Raw genomic sequence first — 14,998 nt, 5'->3', positions numbered from 1 at the left:
GGGGAAGGTGCAAATGCAGTCCCCATGACAACAAATGATGCAGTCGAGTTTCCCATATTTGGGGAAATTGCAGGAGTTCGTACACCCAGAGTGCAATGGATAAGCCTTACCCTGAGAAAACCACCTTTGTGATTATGGTATTTGCCCTGCCAGGTAAGTATCACACTCGTCTTTTATTGTAACTTGTGTCAAATTAGAAATGGTTGGGTAACAGTAAGGGACTAGAGTCATCTGAGCTAGACACACTACCTACATTTTCTATTTTTTAAAATTTTATTTTACATATGAGCAAACTGAGTTTCAGTTATATTATGGGATGCTAAGTGGTCAGTGACAGGATCTGCAGGTGGCTGCATTTGACCTTTGACTCGTGCTTTCTCCATGTGTCAGGCTGTCTCCCTGGTTGAAAGAATCAGGTATAAACACATAGACAGTGAAATAAGCATCTCTGTCCCTCTTAACCTGATTTGAGAGTGTAGATCTCAACACGGGTCCCTTTCTTGTCTATCAAAGAAGTTTGTGACTGTAAGTGAGACGTGAAGCAATGTGTTATGAAATGGAATTGGTGGTGAAGATAATGAAAATGAGGTGGTGATGGAGATGATGGTAATGCATCATTCTTGTGCAAAGGAAGATTGTGATGATTTTCAGTCACTGTCCTCTACTCTCTCTTTGTGCATTATATTTTCAAGAAATCCAGCACGTAACAACTTATAATGTAAATTGAAGGTTTTATTACTGGATGAAAAGTATTCCCTGACTCCAATAACCATGTAAAATAGCTGAAGTGATCCACTGAGTGCTCACTATATATTAGGCACTGTTTTAGTTCCTTACACATGTTAACTCCTTTAATACTTGAAATGAGGCTTTGAAGTAGATACTTTTCTTATCCCTATTTTACATATGCTAAAATTAAGGCACAAAGAGATTAGGTTGTTTTCCTGAGCAAGATCACTGAGCTACTAAGTTGTGAACCCAGAATTCAAACGCATGGAGTCTGCCACACTGAACCCTCCCTTGAGCCCGTGCTCTTTTTTTTTTTTTTTTTGAGATGGAGTCTCGCTCTGTCGCCCAGGCTGGAGTGCGGTGGTGCGATTTCTGCTCACTGTAAGCTCCACCTCCTGGGTTCACACCATTCTCCTGCCTCAGCCTCCTGAGTAGCTGGGACTACAGGTGCCCGCCACCATGCCTGGCTACATTTTTGTATTTTTAGTAGAGATGGGGTTTCACCGTGTCAGCTAGGATGGTCTCGATCTCCTGACCTCGTGATTCACCCTCTTCGGCCTCCCAAAGTGCTGGGATTACAGGCGTGAGCCACCGCGCCCGGCCAAGCCCGTGCTCTTAACCATGATATTGTGCCCCTATTAGTCCTATCTCCACAATCAGGAGAAAGAGCGTGTGCTTCTTAAACACGTTTGGATTCAAATCTGTATTCCATAACTTCCCAGCTATATGCCCTTGAGCTGGTTACTTAACCTCTTTAAGCATCAATTTCTCTGAGAGTTCTTTTAAGTCCAAGTGATACAATTCTTTTGAATCAATCATTTACTTATTTTTTGAGTGCCTATGAGCTTAGAATTAAGCTAGGTGCTATTAATTAAAACACCTATGGGCAGAGAATTATACCACCATTCAAAGGTTTTGCTCGCAGACACAAGCATAAAGATGCTAAAAAAGACTTGCTTAATTGGAATAAATTTTCCTGCAGCTGGCCCTCAAGCATTCCAACTTCCCTTAAGAAGACAAGAAAGGCTGTTATTGGAGAAACCCATCTTTTTTGCTTTTCACTTTCTCCCTGTGTCCTATTGTATCCTTTTTTAATGGAATTTTCTTTATGATATTTCTTTGGCAAAGGCAACTCCTTTGAAAATCTGCCATCCATAGTTACCTTTGCAAATCACGAATGTACCACAGGACCCTCCCTGAAACCTAGACACTGAATATTCAGTGGCCTAGTGGGTTACTAATGCATGACAGGTCAGGAAAGTTGCTTTTTCATATCGCTACATTGGTACCACTGGGAAAAGAGCATTCTGATGATACCGATGGGCTGGACGAGGTCCCCAAATGTCAGTGCAACCTCAACCTTAGCTGGTGTCCAGGCTCTTAGGTGAGAAGGAATTCAAGATATGCCTGAAAATAGTGAAAGAACTGAGATTTATAGCAAAGAAAAAGTACACACTCAATAAAGGGGAGCACGCACTTGAATATCAAGAGGGTGAGTCATGCTGCAGGGTTTGGGGCTTGTATCTTTATGGCACTGGTGGGTATGTGATTCAATATGTTCGCAAGCATATAATGAGGTCCTATATCAAATCCAGTGCCATGGTGCGTCCAGTTGGTCTTAGCTGGTTTGGCCCACACCCTGGTTTTTCAGGGTCTTATCAGTCCCTAGCTTCTGAACCTATTTCAATAGTTTCCTTTTGCTAGTCATGTGGAATTGCTGCCTGCAGTTTTCTATTCTCCTGCATCCTCCCTGCATTATTCCTGTCTCATTGGCTGTGAGCTGGTTGCCTGTGTTAGCGTGGAAGACTGATTCCTGGAAGACAAGAGAAGCTACGTATTGGCTCTGGGCAAGGGGAAGGCAGCAGTTCCAACAGACAGATTGTGACTTCTTTTTTCTGTCATCCTTGAGTTTGATGGTGATAAAGCACATGACATGCATCACCCACTCGGATCACAGTCTCAGGTTGCTAAACAATCTTTGGGATTTATAAAGGCAACACACACATCTAATGAAGAGAAGCCACAGAACAAAGAACACAATTCTTTCTGGTGACAGAATTCTGTCTCAATCTGTGTAATCACCAAAGCTTTTCAGATCAAGGGAGGGAAAATGAAAAAGAAAGGCTTAAACAAATATGCAATCTGAGGCTTCTGGGTTCATGATCAGTGGACACAAACTGAACAGCAGAAAGTTCACATTGAGGCTGAGCATCCTTCAGCATGGCTTAAATCAAGGCCGGTTGCTTTTCCTTTAAATAACGAATCACTTTTTCAATACTATGGTTTCCATCCTTCTATTTTTCCAGCAGTGGAAACTCCTCTCCACTATGTGGGTGGAATCCTCATAATGGAATCTGAAAACTGAGGAAAGTCAACTTTAACTCCCTTCTTCTCCTTAAAGCTTCTTCTCTCCCATCCACATCGCCCCTGCCTTTGCATGAGGTTTAGCATGGACCACGTGGTGGTCTGGACTGGATTGGCACTTCCATTGGATGCTGTAGGAGGAAAACAGGAGGACCTAGTAATGCCTTCAGAGGAGGTCAAGCCCAAAAGCTGGTGTTAATTGGCAGGTAGAAAAGCAAGTACTTTAATCGAATGTGGGGTAGAATTTAAAAGGAAGCAGAGGAGGGATTGTGGGTTGCCTGGCTTGGGGGAGAGGCGAAGGTAAAACCAGTGATTTCTAAATTTTGTAATTGCTTGACAAATGATTGTAGAATTGGATTGAGACCCTAAACTTCACTTTTCTCATTAGAATACAAAAGCGACTAACTAGGGGGCATAAGGGACTTATGGTTTACTTTTCATAGTGACAGAGGGAACTTCTCTCTGCAACCATTTAGGTCTGCTGGACACCTTCCAATTAGAATTGCTCTCTAATCTCGGGGAAATTGATAGCCTGCAAACCATTGTTATCTTGAGTTTTGGTTAAAGATTGGTAACAGAAGCTGCTTTGGAGATGAACAGAGTAACAACAAAGACCTATTAAGCATCTTTATTATATTATTTTTCTCATTTAATCCTTACAACTGCATGCGTTGGTCATTATTATCTCATTTGTTGGTGAGAAAACAGGCTTTGTGGACTTTAACAGCAGCAGACTATGACTCAGAACAAGGTCTCCAGGTCTCCAAACTCTTATATTATGTTTTGCCTTAAAGCCCCAATTTCCGCAGGGTGTAGTTAGCAATACACACATGGGAAAAGTGAAGGATGAGGCTCATTACATCCTCTGGATAAATAAACTGACCACAAGTCAGTTTTTCATTAACGAATATTTATTTACGGTTCTGTAGTGTGTCCCTTTCCGCATGGGGGAAGCACTCAGAAGGGCATCAGCCATGGTCTGTCCATACCCTTGGGAGCTCAATATTTAGTTGGGAGGACAAAGTTTGGATACATGACAAGGTAACCATTGGCTGAAATTTGAAAGTGCTGTAGATTAAATCAGTATAGAGAGGACATTGCTTTTGCAATCATGAATCATACCTTTGCAAATCACAAATGTACCACAAGACCCTCCCTGAAACCTAGACACTGAATATTCAGTGGCCTAGTGGGTTACTAATGCGTGGCAGGGCAGGGAGGGCTTCGTGAGGGAGGGAAACCTTGATAGGAGCCAGGAAGGGAAGGAAAGCCCCAGACGTGAGAAGATCGATGCAGGGAATATCAATGCAGGGGTAATGATAAGATGCCCAAGGAGATGTCTCAGTTAGAACTGAGCTGTCAGTGAATGAAAAAGACGGTCATCAGGCTGGAAATGGATTTTTGGCCAGAATATGAAGGGGCTCTAAATGCCAAGGAGAGAAAGTTGGCCTTTATCTTGTACACTACATTTTCTTGCTCGCATATTCTATCTGTAAAATACTTTGACTTGCACCTACGGTGTATGTATATGATATATATGTAGTAATATATTATATATATTATGAAACATACCCCAAGATAATAGTTGAAAGTAACAAATTAAGATGAAATAGTTTTAAATGTCTTGAAAATCAAGGTGACCACCACATACTTCAGCTAAGGCTCATTGTTATGAAATAAAGGATTTAAATGCATATGTCAAATAGCCTTGTATTTGAACCTTTCTTATTTATTTATTTATTTATTTATTTATTTATTATTATTATACTTTAGGTTTTAGGGTACATGTGCGCAATGTGCAGGTTAGTTAGGTATGTATACATGTGCCATGCTGGTGCGCTGCACCCACTAATTCGTCATCTAGCATTAGGTATATCTCCCAATGCTATCCCTCCCCCCTCCACCCACCCCACAACCATCCCCAGAGTGTGATGTTCCCCTTCCTGTGTCTTTTTTAAAAATAATTTTAATGCTATGCTATTGATTTGAAAATGCAACACTATTTTTATTCTTTAGGGGCTTTCTCCTAACATGTTAAGACCAGCCAAGCTGATTTGTCTCTGTCAATGTCTGAAGCTTGTCAATAACTGTGTCATTGCTCTGGAGGAATAAAAGAAGAATAGTAATTTCTTGTTTTGTTCCTCACTTCACCTCCAGACACATTGGGATTATTTGGAGTTTTGATTGAATATTCTTATAGATATACTCATTTATCACCTTTTAGTTAGAAATAAACATTGTGCACTCTTTCTTCCCATAGACCGTTGCCTTCTGTTGGGTTAATTTCTCTCTTCTGGAGAATGTCTCAGTGCTTTTGTAGCATGCTATTCTCCCTGAGACCTCATGTACCTGAGAATATTGGTATTTTGTTTTGCAATTAAATTTTAGTTTTATTCGATATAAGCATCTAGGTTTTAAGTTTCAAAATGATATTTCATCTTCTTACTAGATTTTTAGGCAAAATTTTTCTATGATACAAAACTTGGGCTCATATTTACTAAATTACTTATATTTTAAAAATGTCCTTAGAAAATCAGTTGTTTACCATAATTGAGGGAAGTTACCTATAATATGATTGCCAAAGTCTTTCAGCATCCTAAGATATTCTTCAACAGCCTGACAATTTTCACTTTTCAATATTCTTCCTATTTCTATTCTCTTCAAATAAAAAAGACTTAAAATTATATTATCTATGAGAATACTGTTTTCAGTTCTGATATACCTCCAACTGAACAGATCACTAAAATAAAACAAATAGCCCTCGGCGCTTAAGAACAAAGTAGAAACTCCTGAGATTTAATTTACTTACTGATTTTTGCAGTCATTACCAAATGTATCTGAAATATCACTGGATATAAAGAACTCAACTAAGTTATTTTTGAAAAATGTGTTATGATTTTAGTACTGTTTCTGTTACAAGTAGCTTCATAAATATCTGCTAGCCCAATTATGTATCTGTGCATTTGTAAATTACAGTGGAATTTGTTAACTGATGTAGCTTGTGATGTTAAAGAATTTTTTTTTTATTTTGGGGTATGGGAAAATAACACAATTGTAAATGTTACCCTATTTATCTCTTTGTTTGTAAGAAGTAACATATCTGATCCCCAAATCCAAGAAATGATAGATCCTGATTTACATAGTAACATCTCACCCCTAATGTCTTAGTTAAAATGGTTTTTGTTCTGTTTTGTCTCTTGGCCATTATATCCTGTCTAATGCCTAAATACAGCTAGTTGCACAGTGAGATTTACACCACTCATTACTGTTTAGTTGGATATGTGATGAAGGATGCAACTATTTCTTATGTAACTTTTGAAGTGTAACTCTTACACACACACACACCCCCCAAAACCTTCTCAGCTCTGAAACAAAAGTTTGTTTTATTTGTAAAAATGTCTTAAATTTTTGTAGGAAAATGTAGCTTTTTCTTTTTTTTTTTGTTGCTTACAGTAGACATGCTTTATTTTTTAATGGAAACATATAGCTCTAATAAAGTAAGCCAGTTTCTATAAATGTGTGGATGTTTTAGTACAGACTCTTAGAAGCAGACTAAAAGAGAAGGATTCACATGTGATTTATGAATGAGTGCTCCCAGAAACTCTAAGGGAGTGGAGAAAGCAGGACAAGGAAAGGAAAGAAGTAAAGCAATTGTGTGATTTCAGGAAAAATCCTCATTTCAGCCTGGTCCTGCAGGGCAGCTCTGGAGTGTCAATTACATCCTAGAATTTGCCTCTCAAGGGAGTACAAACCCCAGGTTGCCTATATAAGCAAAGCAGCTCTAATACCGTTGGGGCAGTCACTGTAAGTGGCACCACTGCAGCTTTTAGAAGTAAAAGGACACAAAAGCTGGGAAGTGGCACACAGAAATGATAAAAACGGATTCCCGAGGGCTCTGGGCAGAGAGCACGGACATTGTCCACTTCACCATTCCTCAGTATTCTTATTTCCATCCTCTATGCCTTTGTGTTTCTTCTCAGAATGCACACTGAAGTTCTGATTACTTCTGAATTTTGGACCTCAGTTCTGGAGGGGATCAGGATGTGAATTCTCTTATGCACTTCTGTAATGAAACTTTTATTTTTATTTCCTGTTCACTGTCTATTATGATAAAGCTGTGGCTCAGGTAAATCAGGTATTTTTTAATCTAAAATTCACAAATGAGAAAGACTCTTCACGAGAAGTTGAGCGATTCACTTAGGTTTCTACAGCTTAACTAGTGGCAACTCCAATCTGATTCCCCTATCATTGTTCATCCCACTGACTGTACCATTCTCTTCAGAACCTGCAGAACAGAACAGACCTCTCTGTTTCTGATGTAAATTCATTCTCCATATGACACACACCTCTGAAATCAGTGACCATTTGCTCACTGGTAGTGGAAACTGTTAAGAGAAGCTACAGGTGTCCCTGAAACTGGTAACCTTCCATTGTTTACCCTTTCCTGTTTATTAAACCCTAAGGTGGTTTCTCATTCTTAGTTAAAGCTCTCACATTAGCAGTCCCAGATGTGTTTCCATGATTTTGAATTGCCAAATTTATAAATTAGGGGAATTTGCATAAATTTTTGGATTTCTGGCATCTCTGCAAAAGTGAGTTGAGCTAGTTACATTGTGTCTTCATTCTCCCCTGCCCCCAGCTTGTAAGAGCTAGGCAGAGGCTATTTCCTTTCCATATGCTTCACAATTTGCCAGTCTCTACCGAATCCACATTGCTCATTTCTGTTATCTGCTTGGCCTTGCAAGACTTAAACTGATGGAGGAAAGACAGGTAATTTTGAGGGCTTTGCACTTTAGTTAGTACTGTTAATGAACTTAAACTGATGAATAACTTTATGAACTGAGCAAGGATTGGAGAAATCTTTGTTGTCAGTTCATGAAACTGTCCCGAATTCTCTATTATGCAAAGGTGGGCTCCTTGCTTGATGACTACCTTGTATAACCGAATGAGTTTTTTTCTGCCACTCCTTTGGCTTACATATTTCTTAAGCATTTCATTGCAAATTAGCATTCTCTATGAGAGATGGAAGAGAACCAAACAACAACAAAAAATATTTTGTCTAGAAGTAAATCTGAAACTAACTACAGACAGTCCCTGACTTATGATGGTTGAATTTATAATGGTGAGAAAGTGATATACCTTTAGCAGAAATCATACTTCAAGTACTCATTCAACAATTCTGTTTTTACTTTCAGCACAGTGTTCAATAAATTACATGAGATATACGATACTTTATTATAAAATAGGCTTTGTGTTCAATGATTTTGCTCAACTGTAGGCTAATGTAAGTGTTCTGAGCACGTTTAAGTCTAGTTAAGCTATGATGTTTGGTAGGTTAGGTGTATTAAAGGCATTTTCAACTTGAGATGGATTTATCTGACTATAACCCCATCATAAGTCATGAAGCATCCATAGTTAAATTAAGTCTTCACTTTGTAACATTTGTTTTTTCCTGCCACTCCTCCATTTTATTAGCACATATTAAGAGTTTATTCTCTGAGTATTAACTATTTTTATGAAAACACACACACACACACACACACACACACACACACCAGATTTTTCCATGTCCCGTGCTCAATGTGGGTGTAGTCCTTGTATTTTCTCTGTGATGAAACAAGAAGAAACCCTAATTAAATTTCTAGAGATCCACTGCATTGCCTTTAAACCTGTGACCATGACTGTCACTAAATTTCCCAAGGTTTTGGTTTCTTATTTGATAAAATAACTAGTGTAGGAAGTTGGGCAAGATTCTTAGTGAAGTTTTTCCTGGATTTAAAAACTATTGCCCAATTATTCCAGGATCACTTGAAAACTTAGCAATTTATCTATGCATTTTTTTTCTATATCTTGTTGTTAAGATGCTCAGATTCCAGGCAGCTAACTCCTACTGAGAGCATCCTTTAGTGTAGCTTGTGGTAGTTTTGACAATAGTCTCAAGGAGGGGCTACAAAGCACTAGAAATTCTATTCCATGACTGTACATTTACTAGATACCTTCTTGTGGTGTAGCTTCTTCAACCAAGATTCCATGTTATCGTGGTGTTATCACATGAAGAAGGATTAAAATGTCACTTAAATATATGCATCACACTCTAAAATATCAACTTCATCCTCAGGCTCTTCCTAATTCAGGTATGGATCTTGTATATTGTGTCATGAGACATCAACACATTTGCCGTGCCAAATTCAGTTCTTCAATCTCATCTAACCAGAGCATAAGCAAAAAGAAAAAAGAATAACTGCAAAAAATAATGAATCTAAAATGGTGTTTTAAAAGAGGAAAAATAAAATCAATTTGATGTCACTTTAATTTTTGATGATTTACAGTGGGAGTTCTAACGCCCAGCAGGTACCATTTGACATTTTCATCTCCAGTGCTGTGAAGAGATTAGCACTTACTGGTATTGATTTAAACTAGGATTTATACCAGGGCTGTCATTTTTATGGAAAGCACAATAAAAGAGATTAGAAAGAAATTGCCAGGTGTCCCGGGTCTAATCAATTGTAGAATGCTTTCATTGGGAATTTGCAATTTTACCAAGCAGAAAGTTAACACGCACAGGATAAGCAATAGGAAATGAAATTCACATCAGGCCTTAAGAATTGTGGCCAGGCCAAAACCAAACCACATCACACAATTGGTAGCATCACTCTACTAACTTTCCATGAAATTTCCAAGGTGAAATATCTGTGAAAGACAGCATTTTAGTGCCAACCGAAATAGAACAAACCCCTGCTGAAGGACCAAAGGGAAACACATGATGTATTTCAAGTCAGAACATGGAAGGCTGCATTTGGTGAGATTTTCTTAAGGCTGCAGTCAAGTTGACTCAAGTAGGGTATATAAATTTTATTTGGTTTTGATTGAGAGGGAGGAGTTACTCTATGATTGACTGGAGGTCAAGAAGTCTGATGTCAGAGAACTCAAAGTTCACTACTCGAATTGAACTCAAAGCCCAGAAGAGACAGGCGGTGGAGAGAAAAGTAATGTGAGGAACATTTATTACTAAATTCAGAATCAGAGCTCACATAGCAACTGGCAGTTGACACATGAACATTGAAATAAAAGTATCAAAAGAGATGTCAACAGACATTTTTGACATCCTAGCAAAGATGTAGCAAATCAACCTGAGGTAATCTGCTTTACTTGAAAAAATTAACCAGAAAGAAGATTCTATTTACTATTGCATTAAATTAGTTACAAGTTAAACACATACCCTATGCTAGTTATTGTGCAAAGGGCCCAAGATAGAAAAACTTAAAATCTGGGAATACTGCACATAAGAATGCTCACAACCTACAGGATGAAAGGTTGGAAATGAAGGTGGCTCATTACAGGACACAGTGATAATTGTGATAATAGTTTTATGGCACAGAGGGCAGAGACAGCTCAGAGGAGAAAGAAGTTCAGTCTTTTGGGAAGAGCAGAGAGAATGGGATCAAGGATGGCTTCTAAGGGGAGCTCAAATAAGAGTAGAGTTTTGAAGAATAAGTGGAAAGACAAGGGAGGGAAGAGCATTCCAGGTGGAGGGAACAGAGGTGTGAAGGCACAGAATCATGACTGCATGTAGGACATGAGTTGGCAGAGGGGTCCGGAGTTTGGACTTTATTCCACAGGCCAGGGAAAACTCTGGCTGGTTTTAAGTGTGTGTATGTGTGGTGTGTGCACGGGCCAGGTAGGGAGAGCAACCTGATCAGAATCGTGTCTTAGGATGACCACCTGTTACCATCCTAGTCTTCACTACCTGGACCTATGCAATGCTCTTTTACCTGGTCTTTTTGCTTTCAATCTTGCCTCCAGAGTGTGATGCTCCAAAAATGTCACACTTCTGCTCAAACCTGTCAGTGGCTCCTCATGGAACACAGAAAAGGCCTGTTACATAGGACCACATCTCCTAGTACTCAACAAGGATTCTCTGCATCCTTTCTGGTCTTCAAACTCATCTGTCTCAGGGCCTTTGTGCACATCATTTTCTCTTCCTAGAATAGTTTTTCTCTGGAAATCTCCATGCTTGTTCCTTCAGCTGATCCAGGTGCTCAGATGTCACCTCTTCCAAGAAGTCTTCTCCAGCTACTCTGCACTCAATATAATAGTGGGGGAAGGAATGAATCAATGGATGAGTAAAGGCGGTAAGTGTCCCACAAGAGGTTTGGGAGAGTCTGAGGAGAGCTAATACAAATATGTGGGAATTAAGGTTCTTGGATGGGACTTGGTGGATAGGGCAGAGATGGGTGTGGGGAGTCTGAGGGATTAGAAGGTGCAGAGGGTCACTCCTGGGGTCTGAACTGGAGGACCGGATGGATGCAGGACGTATTTTTGGAGGGAAGCAGGAATGGTCAGAGAATAAATAATAAGAGCATTATCTAATGTTCCAGGCACTGCATTGAGTGTATTTCTCACTTCATTCTGTATGATAGATACTTACCCTTATCATTATCATCATCACTTTCTTCCAGGATGAAGAATATGAGGCTCAAGGAGGTTAAGCAATTTGCTGAAGCTCACACATCAGTAAGAGACAGAGTCTCAATCTAAACCTAGATCTAATGCAGTTTATGTAAACATAAGTTACTGTGGCTACTGCTATTAGATTTAAGTGTGAAAATCAGCTCCAACAATCTATATGGAAGTTTAGGAGGTACACGAATCAGATGTAGCTTTGCATTATGAACAGCACTGCAAATGCCCTTCTCCTTCTTTTTAGAGCAAGAAGTTAATTTGTTGTTTAACTTGAATACTCTATGCAATGGACTTAACCCATTCCCTTTTACCCTAAACCCATAGAAATCTGAATCCCAACTCCTTCAAGCAGTGCTGGCCAGGCTGCTGCCTGTTTTATATGGTCTGGGCACTCCACAACTAGAGGAAGTTGCCATGATGTGAATGCTCCTGCTGGAGCTGTGCAATATGGCAGCTCCACAATTTTTGTGACACATGTTCTAAAAAATTGTCATTCACTATACTTACCACTTGTTAGGGAAGAAAAGGTAAGCGGAATATTTTCAGAGAAAAAGAGGAGATAGAAAAAGAATGAAAGCCTTGACAACCATGGAAAAAAAGCTCAATTCTTTGAGAGAGGATGTGGTGAAAATACCCCTGAAAGGCACTAAGACCAGCATGGACAAGGTAGGTCATTAACACATTGCAAGGTGGGGTGTCTGGGCACAGGTGGGGAAACAAAGAAAGAAAAGCCACGGCTATTTTCATAAATATTTTATTCACAGTAAGAACGTTGACCTTTTCTTTAAGCCAAGTTCTTTAAAAACATACAAATGGGCAGTCAGTTCCTGTAAAATTACCTATCAAATCAAGAGGTCGTTGAAAATATTGCTTAACATCTTTTACTTTTCATTTAGATGAAGAACATAGATCTTGCCTGGTGGACCAAATTTTACAGAACTTCCTCCCCTCCTCCCCTCCTCCCCCCTCCCTCCCTCTTCCCCTCCTCCCCCCTCCCTCCTCCCTCCCTCCCTTCCTCCCTTCCTTCCTTCCTACCCTCCCTCCCCCTGCCCTCCTTCCTCTCTCCTGCCCTCCCTCCTTCCCTTCTTTCCTCCCTCCTTCCCTTCTTTCCTCCTTCCTTCCCTCCTTTCCGCCATTTTTAAAAAAAATTGGATAAAGTTTACCTTTTAAACCCCTCTTATTTTGAAATGGAATACAGATACAGAAAGAATGCACAAAATATAAATACACATTTTAACAAATTATTGTAAGCACTGAAGTAACAGCCATGCAGATTAAAACATAGATCATTGCCACTACTCTAAAGCTCACTTCCCCTCCTGCCCCTTCCCCAATTACATTCCCTTCTCTCACCTAGATGTGCCATTCTCCTGATATTTACGGTAACCATTTCCTTGTTTTCTTTTATAGTTTCACCACCAAAGAGTGGATCCTCAAACTATAATTTTGTCTGCTTTCAAAACTTATGCCAGTGGAATCATATTGGAGATTTTTCTTTTGATCTTGCTGTTTTTGGCTCAATGATATGTGTTGAAGATCCAACCATGTTGTTATTGTGTGTCATTGCAGTTCATTCATTGTCATTTCTCCGTAGCAAGGGCCACACTTTCTCTGTAAAGGACCAGAAACTAAATGCATATGTCTTTACAGAACATGTAAAGTCTATCATTTATTTTTCTTTCTTTTTTTGAAAAATAAGCCTTGAAAAATGTAAAAAAACACACACTCTTAGCTTGCTTGACATAAATAAGAGCAGGCCACAGGCCAGATGTGGCTCATGGGCCGTGGCTGGCTGCCCCTTGGTCCTGTAGTATCTACCATATGATTCAACACTTAACTCTAGAGTTGAAGGACGTTTTCATTGCTCTCACTTTATTCTTTATGATGTACATAATATTATTACAAATAATATTATCATCATTACTGCCTTATACAGTCAATTGTTACTTAGAATTACCCACATATTGATTGCTTTCTTCAATATTCATGTATTTTTGCTTATTCCTGTTTATTGTTTCTGCTAATCGTTACTTATAGTGTCTTGTCTTTTTGTGTATTTGTTTATCTGTCTTTGACTATGTGCTGGATATTGCACTTTAAAAATTATTTGTAGAAATAACTTAAAGTATAGGACTTATTTTTTTTCTCCAAAGATTTTCCATGGATTTTTCTAAGTACCTATAGGTACTAGCAATCAGGGATAATCTTAATCCAGCTTTAGGGTCTGGAATTTCCTGGATTACCCAGAAGAGTTACAGCCAGTCTGCAATCTATGTAAGAGCTAGTTTACTTTCATTTCACCCTGACTCTTGGAATCTTAGACCGAAACCAAGGGAGTTACCTTGACAGGCCCAGGACCTTGGCATGTGTTCTCCTAACCTGATGAGGTTGTCAGTAGTGCAATTCGGATCATCAGCTCTGTTTTCAGGATTGGCAATTGCCTTGAGGATGTCAGTGGCCTGGGGGGGCAGGACTCACAAGTTACCCTCTTTGAACCCCAATTTCCTCATCTATAAAGTGAAGATAATGAGTCCTATCCTATAGGGCTGCTTTTGGAATTACAGATGTTATTTCTGAAAGATTAGGATGGGACGTGACTCAAGTAAGCCTAAGATACACACAACAGTTGCTGTAGTTGTTGTTATTGTTCACGTCATTATATTATTATTTAGGCACTTGCACCAGAAATATAACAATCAAAATAAGACAATAAAAGTAGATGCTTGATGAGAAGTACAGAAGAAAGATGGCATCTGAGACCCGAACTGTCTTTACCCATATAGCTTAATGTCTACCGCAATGTGACTTCGCTATTCCACTATCTTCAACAATATGCCATCACTCTTCTAGGCAACTCTTGCCCAGAAAGTTTCAAATAACTTGATTGGTCATTCCAGAAACTTCCTGAAAGATCTATCACCCCTTCAGTAGAAAGCACCACCTTACAGTTTATACCCCAAGTCTTTGAACACGTCATCACAAATTCACGAATCCTAAGTGATTTTGACATGATTATTACCCATTCCCAACCAAGCCCACAACCCCCAACCCCATTGAAAGACATACCTTAAACCAGACTTCAAAATCTCCTAAGTATCCCTATTTTGCCTTGCCCCTCTGTGAAGTGCTAGTATGACTCTCAAAGTAGTGCTTTCAGTTACTGCAGAAGGGTAAACTGAGGTTTATCTTTTCAACAGATTGTTTTGGAGATATTTTCAGGAACCAGCATTCTACACAGTGGAAGAGAAAATGGGAAGAGAAATGATTATTTTCTTGTATTTCTAACAGTGAGTACTGTCTTATTCCTGGGAAGTGCTCAGTAATGACTGGATGAACACTTGAGATGACTGCACACTTGAGTGTATCCTCAGAGCACACCTTCCCCAGATGAACTTAAAGTGTGACTCAAGAGTCATTTTAAATATTAATACAATAAATGTAG

At 39.3% G+C, this 14,998-nt stretch overlaps 1 non-coding gene across 1 annotated transcript; it reads right to left on the bottom strand.

The window, feature by feature from the left end:
• Positions 1 to 161, bottom strand: LOC129022205 (U1 spliceosomal RNA). Its single transcript, XR_008496291.1, has one exon. It is a non-coding gene; the product is annotated as a U1 spliceosomal RNA (small nuclear RNA).
• Positions 162 to 14,998: the final 14,837 nt, after the last annotated feature.

This window comes from Pongo pygmaeus, chromosome 21 (assembly GCF_028885625.2).
Source record: "Pongo pygmaeus isolate AG05252 chromosome 21, NHGRI_mPonPyg2-v2.0_pri, whole genome shotgun sequence".
In the NCBI taxonomy this organism is placed as follows: Eukaryota; Metazoa; Chordata; class Mammalia; order Primates; family Hominidae; genus Pongo; species Pongo pygmaeus.
The sequence above is the reverse complement of the archived record's forward strand: the minus strand, read 5'-3'. Positions and strand labels throughout refer to the sequence as shown.